Source organism: Gobio gobio, assembly GCF_949357685.1.
Source record: "Gobio gobio genome assembly, chromosome: 1".
In the NCBI taxonomy this organism is placed as follows: Eukaryota; Metazoa; Chordata; class Actinopteri; order Cypriniformes; family Gobionidae; genus Gobio; species Gobio gobio.
This window is the reverse complement of record NC_137097.1, coordinates 75,348,263-75,361,781: the sequence shown is the minus strand read 5'-3', so window position 1 is coordinate 75,361,781 and position 13,519 is coordinate 75,348,263. Positions and strand designations below refer to the sequence as shown.

General features: G+C 42.5%; 1 pseudogene across 1 annotated transcript in view; it reads left to right on the top strand.

Moving 5' to 3' along the window:
• Window positions 1-13,519, top strand: part of LOC307124513 (interferon-induced very large GTPase 1-like) — a 60,605-nt pseudogene that overhangs the window by 20,293 nt on the left and 26,793 nt on the right. Inside the window, exons 3-4 of the transcript XR_013818696.1 lie at window positions 12,249-12,379; window positions 12,768-13,079. The product of XR_013818696.1 is annotated as an interferon-induced very large GTPase 1-like (transcript). The remainder of the gene's footprint in view (window positions 1-12,248; window positions 12,380-12,767; window positions 13,080-13,519) is intronic.

The window sequence follows — 13,519 nt, the reverse complement described above, 5'->3', positions numbered from 1 at the left end:
CTGGACTGAATGAGAGGAGGCGGGTGCGTGTCAACTCGCTTTCGGTCGGAGAGGAGAGCGCAGCTGATATCGATACTGTAGAAAATGAGTATCGTTTCAGATATTTCAGCATCAATACATAGCGAAATATCAATATTTTTGACAACACTAGTAGGCACACACACAGGTTCGAAGACTCGTTCTCTCGCCCCCTACAGTGCAATTCGGCTAGGTATACATCCGCGCTAAAATATCAAGGTGAAAGTCATCATATTTCGGGTAGTATAGACCTAGCTCCCAACCCAACTTTGAGAATAGATTAACGGCGATATTTTTTTTATCGCCCAATAAGAGTCTCACGTTAACGCAGCACGTTAACGCCGATAACGGCCCACTAGAAAAAACACAACCTTATTTACAACAAACATAAACTCCCTTTGGGTAGAGCTGTGCACAACTGTAAACAATATTGCAGTACATTTTGGAACTGAACATACAACATACATACATAGTACTGTAATCATTCATGCGCATCCAGACATTCCTCTCCTGTCTGGCCGCATAATTTCATCTACATCACAGCGAATATCATCTCTTGCATTTTCAGGGAAAAAAAGATTTTAAAACATTTGTAAAATTTGCTTGACAGATTTTGACAACTAGTTCAACATTTTTGTATGTAATGACTCAAGCAATGAAATGAGGACTATTAGTTATATATGGAATGACTATTCAGCATTCACAAGTATAGTTACTTTTGACTGACATGACAAAAGCAAGTGATAATGTAATAAAACAGCGGAGAGTTGTATGAAAGCAATTAAATATATATTTAATTATTTTATATATATATATATATATATATATATTTAATTATTTTATATATATATATATATATATATATATATATATATATATATATATATATATACAGTGAGGAAAATAAGTATTTGAACACCCTGCTATTTTGCAAGTTCTCCCACTTAGAATTCATGGAGGGGTCTGAAATTGTCATCGTAGGTGCATGTCCACTGTGAGAGACATAATCTAAAAAAAAAAAAATCCAGAAATCACAATGTATGATTTTTTAACTATTTATTTGTATGATACAGCTGCAAATAAGTATTTGAACACTTGTCTATCAGCTAGAATTCTGACCCTCAAAGACCTGTTAGTCTGCCTTTAAAATGTCCACCTCCACTCCATTTATTATCCTAAATTAGATGCACCTGTTTGAGGTCGTTAGCTGCATAAAGACACCTGTCCACCCCATACAATCAGTAAGAATCCAACTACTAACATGGCCAAGACCAAAGAGCTGTCCAGAGACACTAGAGACAAAACTGTACACCTCCACAAGGCTGGAAAGGGCTACGGGGAAATTGCCAAGCAGCTTGGTGAAAAAAGGTCCACTGTTGGAGCAATCATTAGAAAATGGAAGAAGCTAAACATGACTGTCAATCTCCCTCGGACTGGGGCTCCATGCAAGATCTCACCTCGTGGGGTCTCAATGATCCTAAGAAAGGTGAGAAATCAGCCCAGAACTACATGGGAGGAGCTGGTCAATTAGGGTTGTGCCGATGGACGATGATGGCTGACCAACATCACGATGGAGCCCCCATTGCGAGTCTTGTTGTGAGTGCGACGCACACTAAATACCCTTCTATAGTTAAACTAAAAACTTTGCTTTGTAAATTAAATTGAGTATAACTAGTGCATATATGCTATTTTAAATACTGTAGTCTATGCCAGATATAGCCTACATTTTGAAATAATAAACGAGGCTCAAACATCCATTTCATAAGCATGCGTGTTTATTTCAGCACTTCCGTCAGTGAAACAACACAGCCTGTAAAACATTTAAACAATTATAAGTAAATAATGGTAACCTAAAGAATATAAGAAAATTAAATATTAGTTTAAAAAAAATGTTTGTTTCATAGCCTAACCCCCGCAAAGATGCGTCATATGCCGCTCTGCGCTTTGAGATGAGTGTGGGACACGAGCTGGATAGACACCTTCTCAAATATCTTCGTCTTCATGTTTTCTCCTGATGTTGCAAAGCAACACTTGTTGTAAAAGTTCTGAAGAGCGCATTTTATCTTCCACAGAGTCAAGACATTTAAGCAATGTTTGATTATGCACTGCCAGAGAAAGCGAAAGTAAAATCACCTGTGTGTGTGTGTGAAATGCGCTATTCAAATAAACTCGACATGCCTTACCAAGTCTAATAAAAAGCACAAACTGTGTTAAATAAAATATGAAGTAAAAAGGTAGCCTATTCGTCTTAGTGTTTGTTTACTTTCCCACAGTAAAGGATGTGAATGGGTATAATAGACTTAATCATAAACAAACGAAAGGAAGAAAACGTTTATAATTCCTTGTGAAAACGGGTGCGATGCGAGTGAAGATTTGAGAAAAGAAACGAGATATATGTCCATGTCCAGTGGGATAAAATGGACTAACGTTAGGCCTATTGTTGAAATTCGCGGAAATCGCAAAATAGAATGGCTGCGATGTAACATTTAACTGCGAATGTATTTCCTTTGTAAACAAAGCTTTGTGTTTCACTCCTGTGGTATTATTCACGTAAAGCAGCATTAACATACAAAACACTGGGTTAATAACGAAATTATAGTTTTGAAGTAGAAAATAGTATTTATGTAAAGAGATATATTAAAATAAAAAGTGCACAACTCTTCTTAAGTGGAAGGAAGCTACTTGTTTTTTTTTATTTTTACTTTTTTCCCCTCACGTGCAACCTAGCGCGGATAAGTCTTTATATGGGTTAGTAAAATAACTAAATTATATAGTTTTTAAGTAGAAAATAGTATTTATGTAAAGAGATAGTAAAATACAGATATAGTAAATTATATATATATTTTTTTAAAATAACGATATCGTCCATCACAATGTTTTACTGTAAACATCGTCAACTGCCAATTTAGGAGACATCGCCCAACCCTATAGTCAATGACCTGAAAAGAGCTGGGACCACCGTTTTCATGGTTACTGTTGGTAATACACTTAGACGTCATGGTTTGAAATCATGCATGGCACGGAAGGTTCCCCTGCTTAAACCAGCACATGTCCAGGCCCGTCTTAAGTTTGCCAATGACCATTTGGATGATCCAGAGGAGTCATGGGAGAAAGTCATGTCGTCAGATGAGACCAAAATAGAACTTTTTGGTCATAATTCCCCTAATCGTGTTTGGAGGAAGAAGAATGACGAGTACCATCCCAAGAACACCATCCCTACTGTGAAGCATGGGGGTGGTAGCATCATGCTTTGGGGGTGTTTTTCTGCACATGGGACAGGGCGACTGCACTGTATTGCTAGATTTTGGGGAACAACCTCCTTCCCTCAGTTAGAGGATTGAAGATGGGTCGAGGCTGGGTCTTCCAACTTGACAATGACCCGAAGCACACAGCCAGGATAACCAAGGAGTGGCTCTGTAAGAAGCATATCAAGGTTCTGGCGTGGCCTTGCCAGTCTCCAGACCTAAACCCAATAGAGAATCTTTGGAGGGAGCTCAAACTCCGTGTTTCTCAGCGACAGGCCAGAAACCTGACTGATCTAGAGAAGATCTGTGTGGAGGAGTGGGCCAAAATCCCTCCTGCAGTGTGTGCAAACCTGGTGAAAAAACTACAGGAAACGTTTGACCTCTGTAATTGCAAACAAAGGCTACTGTACCAAATATTAACATTGATTTTCTCAGGTGTTCAAATACTTATTTGCAGCTGTATCATACAAATAAATAGTTAAAAAAATCATACATTGTGATTTTGGATTTCTTTTTTTAGATTATGTCTCTCACAGTGGGCATGCACCTACGATGACAATTTCAGACCCCTCCATGATTTCTAAGTGGGAGAACTTGCAAAATAGCAGGGTGTTCAAATACTTATTTTATATATATATTATTAAGGAATAAATAAATTGGCTTACACTAAATATGTTTCTTAAATAATTAACACTGTGTTAAAAAAAAACTGTGCAACAAGTGTATAAATTAATCAATTAAAAGAATACCCTAGGCTACTTGTTCAAAATAAAACATAACCTGCCTGATTTTTCACAACATAATTTTGATTCCACATATGTGAATTATTTAGACTAATCTAGGCTATAAAATGGCCAATAATGCAGTGGTTTATAAAAGGTATAATGGCAGCATTAGCGCTCCTCAAAGACATTGCCAGTCGCACGGTGAGAAGTCAATGCATTTTTAGAGATCGGGCAGATTTCTTTGCGTATGACAATGAATGACTGATAAGCAGGTATTTGGACATTGAATGGTGTTCTTTTATATGCTAATGATATTAATTAGGTAGCGTTTACAAGGCGGAGATCTGAAACCATTCAGCTGCGCACAATTTCAAGACCATTTGCGATTTATTTCACATGCGGAAGAGAGGCGTACAAACGTTTTTTTGTGCATATGTTCATTTTTCGGAATTACAATTACACACATTTGAGAAATTATCTTAGATCAAACGTAGGACAATTTCTACGCAACATTTTATACAGGGTCGTTTCTAGTCGTTCTGACGCCCTAGGCGAAAACCTTATTGGTGCCCCCAGTCAAATTTTAAAAAGCAACATTGGTACATTCAAAATTATATTTGTATATATTTGTTAATAAGGATTAATGTACACACAGCACCCCATATTGACAGAAAAACACAGAATTGTTTTGCAGATTTATTAAAAAAGAAAACCTGAAATATCACATGGTCCTTAGTATTCAGACCCTTTACTGTGACACTCATATATTTAACTCAGGCACTGTCCATTTCTTCTGATCATCCTTGAGATGGTTCTACACCTTCATTTGAGTCCAGCTGTGTTTGATTATACTGATTGGACTTGATTAGGAAAGCCACACACCTGTCTATATAAGACCTTACAGCTCACAGTGCATGTCAGAGCAAATGAGAATCATGAGGTCAAAGGAACTGCCTGAAGAGCTCAGAGACAGAATTGTGGCAAGGCACAGATCTGGCCAAGGTTACAAAAAAAATTCTGCTGCACTTAAGGTTCCTAAGAGCACAGTGGCCTCCATAATCCTTAAGTGGAAGACGTTTGGGACGACCAGAAACCTTCATAGAGCTGGCCATCCGGCCAAACTGAGCTATCGGGGTAGAAGAGCCTTGGTGAGAGAGGTAAAGAAGAACCGAAAGATCACTGTGGCTGAGTTCCAGAGATGCAGTCGGAAAATGGGAGAAAGTTGTAGAAAGTCAACCATCACTGCAGCCCTCCATCAGTCAGGCTTTATGGCAGAGTGGCCCGATGGAAGCCTCTCCTCAGTGCAAGACACATGAAAGCCCGCACGGAGTTTGCTAAAAAAACACCTGAAGGACTCCAAGATGGTGATAAATAAGCTTCTCTGGTCTGATGAGACCAAGATAGAACTTTTTGGCCTCAATTCTAAGCGGTATGTGTGGAGAAAACCAGGCACTGCTCATCACCTGCTCTGCTCGAGTCCCAACAGTGAAGCATGGTGGTGGCAGCATCATGCTGTGGGGGTGTTTTTCAGCTGCAGGGACAGGACGACTGGTTGCAATCGAGGGAAAGATGAATGCGGCCAAGTACAGGGATATCATGGACGAAAACCTTCTCCAGAGTGCTCAAGACCTCAGACTGGGCCGAATGTTCACTTTCCAACAAGACAATGACCCTAAGCACACAGTTAAAATAACGAAGGAGTGGCTTCACAACAACTCCGTGACTGTTCTTAAATGGCCCAGCCAGAGCCCTGACGTAAACCCAATTGAGCATCTCTGGAGAGACCTGAAAATGGCTGTCCACCAACGTTTACCATCCAACCTGACAGAACTGGAGAGGATCTGCAAGGAGGAATGGCAGAGGATCCCCAAATCCAGGTGTGAAAAACTTGTTGCATCTTTCCCAAAAAGACTCATGGCTGTATTAGATCAAAAGGGTGCTTCTACTAAATACTGAGCAAAGGGTCAGAATACTTAGGACCATGCGATTGTGTAATAAATCTGCAAAAATGTCAACAATTCTGTATTATATACTGTATATATATATTTGTGCAATCCCTAGTTGCTAAGAAATTGTTCTCAGACATAACTACATAATTATTACTTATTATTATTACATTTCACATAAAAGTAATAATAAATACTGATTCAGTGTTTTTGTTACTCATTGATGCTTGAGCTTAACGCGAAGCTCTGCCCTCTGTGTGTAAGACACTGCTGAATTAATCATTCAGCATTCAACACCATGGTAAAGATGCATTACATTTGACAAAGTGATTTAATAAAGATGTATTAATGTTGTGAATTAGCACATGTTATTATACCATTTTTAAAATGGACGTTAAAGTTTTATATGGGACAATTACAAAACACACTGATTCTTTTAAAAATGCTTTGGCGCGAAAACCTGTTGCAGGTACAAGAGAAGAGAACTTTATAGTCACCTCACTTCATCATGAAATGTGCAGTTATATTTTGCCTCTAACATACACAACGAGCAATGCTCTCTGCCCATTTCACAGCATGATTTCTCGACTGCCACAAATACTGCCCTGACAACATACAGATTTGTGCACTTTATACTGTACCTGTTTATTTAATTGGCCTTTAGTTTGAAATTAGCTTTATTGTATGGTTAAAAAAGCGTTAACTTGCCAAAGCATTGACTGAGCTCTCTGATCTAATGGTGTTGTTGAGCGCTCCAAACGCAAACTTTTTTGACAGTAATTGACAGTACTCTGATCCAATGGCATAGTGGAATCATCAGATTGACAGTTCTCTGATCCAACGGCATAGTGGATCCAATAGTGTGGGGGAACTAGAGGGGGCAACAATAACATTTATTTTACACACAAAAATCTAATGCCAGATATGCGCTTATTGGGTTAATGTATGTTTTTAGGTTATACGTGAATTAGGGATGTTCTAAAATGCTCAACACAAAAGCATTGAACTTGGATTAAGAATTTTTTTTACTGCGACGTTGGCTATTTCTTTAGACTGTTTAGATATAGCCTACATCTGCAATTGCAAATCACAACAAAATAAGACAGCAGGGAATGGAAGCTGCATGTGTGTCCTGAAATGTGATAGAAATATCTGATTCACAAACAAATCTTTTGATCTTTTAATCAATTGATTCTTTTAAATCAATCAAACCGGATCACAAAGAAGTGTGAGTGAGTCTTCTCAAGAATCATGAATCTGATTCTAAATCTCAAGAGAAGCAAACCGGACAACGTGCAATAGTTAAAATAGTGCAAAAGTTCAAAACCAATAAATTTGACCCCCTATAAATGAAAAACGTCTCGGTTACATCTGTAACCTTAGTTCCCTGAATAGGGAACAAGACGCTGCGTCACCGTTTTGGGAACGCCTCTGCGTGATTGCGTCGTGAAGCACGTATGTCATCAGTCCAATAGAGAGACGGAACGTCATAGGCGGGTGACGTCACCGACCGGAGAGTATAAAGCATCCCTGGAAACACACGCCCATAGCTTCTGGAGAAGGATGAAGCAAGACGCTCGCGGGCATGCAGGGAGTATGGCAGGTTGATGCAGCGTCTCGTTCCCTACTCAGGGAACTAAGGTTACAGACGTAACCGAGACGTTCCCCTTCAAGCGAACTCGAGCTGCGTCACTGTGCAATTAGGAAGTGAGCGCCCGAGCCCCCGTAGTAGTGTTAATGTCCAGTTCATAGAACCTGATGAAAGTGAGTGGTGAGGACCAACCTGCCGCATCACAAACATCCTGCAGGGAGGCCTCTGCCAAAAGAGCCTGAGAGGCCGCCATACTCCTAGTTGAGTGGGCCCGGACAGCCAAAGGAGAAGGCTGCCCGGCCGCCACATAAGCAAGTGAGATGGCCTCGACCACCCACTTGCTCATCCTCTGCATAGAAACCGGCCCTCCTCTCGAGGGTGGCCCATAACACACGAACAACTGTTCGGATCTCCTCCACAGGGCAGCTCTGTGGACATAAGAATCGAATGCACGAACAGGGCAAAGCAGATTGAGTCTTTCCTGGTCTGACGTCACAAAGGGCGGAGGACAAAAAGCCTGAAGTATGATAGGTCTCACAGGATTAGTTGGGAACTTTTGGAACATAACCCGGCCTAGGAAACAGGAAGGCCTTGGCCATACCAGGAGCAAATTCCAAGCACAAGGGTGCCACCGAAAGGGCTTGTAAATCCCCAATTCTCTTCAAAGAAGAAATAGCAAGAAAAAAGATGGTCTTTAGCGTGAGAAACTTCTTGGAAACTTCCTCAAGCGACTCAAAGGGAGCCTCGGAAAGGCCTTGAAGGACAATAGCCAAGTCCCAGGCCGGCACCCTGGTGCACACTGCAAGTCTTAACCTCAAGGTTCCACGGAGGAAACGAGTTACTAGAGGGTGTCGCCCCAAAGAAACACCACCCAAAGGAGTGTGGTAAGCAGCTAAGGCCGCCACATACACCTTTAATGTGGAGGGAGTTAACCCAGCGGAGAATCTCTCCTGCAAGAACTCCAGCACCGCACTCGCAGGGCAGTTAACTGGATCCCACAGGCACTCTCTACACCATAAGGTGAAGAGTCTCCACTTCAGAGCGTACAGTTTCCTTGTGGAGGGAGCTCTAGAATGTAGAATGGTCTCCACAACCTCAGCTGAGAGACCAGAACTTATGAGCTGGGCCCCCTCAGAGGCCAAGCCCACAGTTTCCACAACTCTGGGCGAGGGTGTACGAAGACACCGCCCGCCTGAGAAAGAAGGTCCTCCATGAGCGGAATCTCCAGGGGAGAGCCGTCGAGGAGAGACACAATGTCCGAGAACCAAACTCGGCCCGGCCAGAACGGGGCCACTAGCAGAAGACGGGCCCCCTCCCGGCGCACTCTCTCTAGAACTCCCGGAAGCAGAGCAAACGGGGGAAAAGCGTACAGGGGCAGCCTCGGCCACCCCTGAACCATTGCATCCAGTCCAAGAGGAGCTGGAGGCATTAGGGAGAACCACAGACGACAATGAGTGTTTTTGTGAGTTGCAAACAGGTCCACTTGGGCCCTGCCGAACTTCTCCCAAAGGAGCTCCACCACCTCGGTGTTGAGTCTCCATTCCCCGGGCCTCGGCCCCTGCCTCGACAGGATGTCTGCTTCCACATTCAACCGCCCAGGAATGTACATAGCCCTCAGTGAGAGTAGTTTCCCCTGAGACCAGAGGAGAATAAGGCGTGCCAACTTGTATAGCTGGCGAGACCTCGGACCCCCTGATGGTTGATATAAGAGACCACTGATGTGCTGTCTATGCGAACAAGCACATGATGGCCCCTGAGATACGGTAGGAAGTGCTTCAGAGCCTGAAACACTGCCAGCATTTCTAGAAAATGTATGTGCCAAAAAATGATGGTGTTCCTGCCATAAGCCCTGGGCCGGCAGGGAGGCATTCGTGCTCAGAGATACCCGCTGGCACAGTGCCCCCAGTAATCACGCCTAGGTACGTTATTCTCTGAACCGGAGAAAGAACGCTCTTCTTGGAGTTGAGCCTCAGCCCTAGCCTCCTCATGTGCACGAGAACAACATCTCGATGTTGAACCACGAGACACGCTGACTGTGCTAGGATCAGCCAGTCGTCGATGTAATTGAGAATGCGAATCCCCTGCATACGAAAGGGGACTAGCGCGGCATCCACACACTTTGTGAACGTGCGGGGTGAAAAATGTAGACCGAAGGGAAGCACCCAATATTGATATGCTTCTCCCTTGAAAGCGGAAGGATGGAGACATGGAAATATGCATCTTTGAGATCTATCGTGACAAACCAGTCCTCGGACCTGATCTGAGACACGATCTGTTTGAGTGTAAGCATCCTGAACTTGAGCTTCGCTACGGCACGGTTTAGGACACGAAGATCCAAGATAGGGCGCAGCCCTCCATCCTTCTTTGGCACTATGAAGTACCGGCTGTAAAAGCCTTACTCCCTGTCTGGCGGGGGAACCCTTTCTATAGCACCGTTCTGCAGCAGAGTCTGTACTCCCTGAGACATAACCAATGCCTTCTCCGGGCCCACCGCTGTGGACAGAACCCCGATGAAACTGGGAGGACGACATCTGAACTGAATGGCGTACCCAATTCTTATGAACCGCAGGACCCAACGAGATATATTTGGCAGATTCTCCCACTCTGACACAAAATCTACTAAGGGTACCAGCCTCTCGAGGTTGCTAAATCTGCCGAGGATCGGAGCTCACGAACTACATCAACCCCGATCTCACTACTTTCCCCCAGGTCCCTCAGCAGGTCAGCCTGATATGCCTGCACTATAGCCGTAGTGTGCAGACACGTGGCAGCCTGACCTGCTGTCGAGTAAGATTTACCCACTATAACCGAGGTGGTTCTGAGAGGCTTAGTGGGTAGCGACGGAGCCTTAATGGTCGATGCCGACTCGGGAGAGAGATGGCTCACAAGCGTCTCCTCCACCCTCGGCACTGAACCATACCCATGTCTTTTCAGCCCCCCGATGTTACTGTATACCGAAGAATGGGGACTGAAAACTCTCGCAGACATGGGCTGCCTCCACAATCTCGACACCTCGGTGTGGAGATCAGTGAAAAACGGAAGGCTCCGCCGTGGAGGCTGAGCAGAACGGGCTGGCAGGAAGCACTCATCAAGCCTTCTTTTTACTGAGGCGTGCTCCTGATTAATATCTTGCACTGGCCAGTCAATGTTGAGTCTGGTCACCGCCCAGCTCAGGACCTCCGCAAGCTCCTCACTCACATCGATACTGCAGATATCAACCTCCTCGGAGGAAGACAAGTGTAGCACAGAGGCCGCCCCCTGGGCGGGAAAAACCACAGCGGTAAGGCCCGTCTCAAACCTGACCGTCAGATCCATTTGCAAACCCCACGTCAAGAGCTGCCGCTGTGAGGGAGGGCCCGAGCCGCGGGGAGCGCGAACCGGGACGCCCTCCTCGAAGAGCGCCCGGCGGGATCGCAGCACACGAAAAGGCAGCGCCTCACAATGCTCACAGCCGGCACCCTTGAGTGCCGACTGCACGTGCTGCTCACCCAAACAAACAACACACATTAGATGTGTATCCCCGCTTGGGATAAAACGTGAGCAGGGAGGGACAGATCTAGTGAACTGCTGTTCGCTCGCCATTTTCTCTCTAAAAGTCAGTGTGCTTAGACAAACAAGAAAGTCTGATCTCAGACAACACAGAACTGACAGTGACACAGAGCGCTTGCTGAAGATTACAGAAGCTATGGGCTATGGTGTTTCCGGGGATGCTTTATACTTTCCGGTCGGTGACATCACCCGCCTATGAGGTGTTCCCAAAGAGGTGACGCAGCTCGAGTTCCCTTGAAGGGGAAGTAAAAATTCCACATTTTCCAGACAAAGCAAAAATGTTGACCCAGTGGATATAATCTAAATTTGTTTGCAGGAAACACATTCTACACAAAAATTATTAGATTTTTATTGGTAAACAAAATGTAAAAGTACAAAGAGCATATACACTGTCAAAAAAAAGAGTACAAATTTTTACCTTTTAAGGTACAAATGGCCGTCACTGGGGTGGTATCCTTAAGGGTACATTTGTGTACCTATTAGTCAGGGGTTGGCAAATTTGGTCCTAGAGAGCTGATGTCCTGCAGAGTTTAGCTCCAACCCTACTAAAGCTTGGAACATACTCTGCAAGAACAAAGAAATATGTTCATTTTCTCGAGGTGGCAAGAGCAAGAACAAAGTTCATTCTGGCCAGGACATTCCATACTTCACGAGAAGAGCAGGTGCCGAACATCTCCGTTTCTCCGCATTAACCCCGCCCAGTTTAAAATTCTGATCAATCACACAATAGTTATCGGACACCAACAAGAAAAAAGTTCTGCTCAGACGATGTGTCGAGAACGAGCTGCGAGAACTCCCAAACCAGGGCTCCGAGAACAAAATGACGTCATCAGCCCTGGGAGCGAGAACTTTTTTCTCTGTTCTTGCGGAGTATGTTGCGGCCTTAAGCCACCACAGTATAAAACTCATGGCTCCCAGCATGCATTGCAGCATTAAGCATTGTTTAGATTCATTTGCTGATTCTTGATATCTATGTGCGTCTAAACTTTGATCCCCCTAAAATGTTTTTAAAAATCAAATTTCATAATGTCTGTATTTCATCATAATCTGTATTGTTGGTGAATATTATTTAATAAATATGTTTAGTCAAGGATAAGTCAAACATTTTTCTTTATGATAACTTTTGTTTATGGCTTATTTTGAATTGAACAGAATATGTGTTTTGTTTCTATAGATGTGTTTCAGGGTTGGAGCCAAACTCTGCAGGACAGCGGCTCATTAGGACTGAACTTGCCTACCCCTGCTCTAAGTAGAGGAAAACTATGGTATAACTGTACCCTAAGGACCAATTGTGAACCTTTAAAGGTACAGTTATACGTTTTGTTCCCCAAGGAACAAAATTGTACCTTCACTGTACCTTTTTTTCTGAGAGTGTATAAACTTAACTGTACAATACTAAAATGTATATAAATCCAGACACAAATATTAGACTTTAACTAAAAAAAACAAAGCATATGCACCACAAAAATATACATAGATGTTCACTGTATGTTATTCATGACAAATGATCGTTTATGGCTTGCATTTTCTGTAAATACATCGTTTCTGTTTATTTAACTGGATATTTAGTAGAGAAATGTCACTGATGTGAATTAGGAATACTTATTTTCCATTATGTAACAGACAACGTTTATTATTATTGTTTTGTATATTTAGTGTTTTCATTATCTTTATTGTACTTATTATTTTCCAGACTGTATACGATTGAATATTCATCTGTGGTGCAAGCTGATCTCCTGTCTCCAGATTATCTGTGCTCTGATCGGCACCCAGGGGGGTTTACTCATCCATTAGCTAATCAGAACTGAGTTCAACAGCCAAAATGATAAGGACAGGCATCCTCCTGTACTTCTGTTTGGCCTTCTGTCCTCTCTCTGGGGGCTTTGCCTTCAATTGCCCTCCTCCATTTCAGAATCAGAGCACAAGTCCTGATGTAAACCTGTCAGTCAGTGAAAACGTGACGCTGAATCCTGAAAAATGGCATCTGGAGAGTCTGTCACTGAAGGTGAGGTTTTTTGCATATTTATTAAATATTGTTTTTCTGCATGGACAGTAGTGTTACAACCCTTCCTGTCAGGACATACTGTACATGTTATTTATTTTTTTATATGTAGGTGAAATGTGCATGACATATATCAAATTAAAAATGATATATCAATGTAAGATAATGTGCTGATTCATATCACACCATTTATGTAGTTTAACACATATACAGTTGATTGCAAATCACATTTTATGTATCTACTCTGTCGTGTTACTTGCCACCTTGTAATGTAATTGTAACAGTAAATCTGAAGTAAAAGTTTTTTAAATATTCTTATAAAAAAATAAAAAAAACACTTCTGGATCATAAAGTAAATTTTATATATATATATAATATATATATTTAGAGGCTGTTTGGACACTGTAATTGTATATAGACAAATATAGACAATAGACAAATTA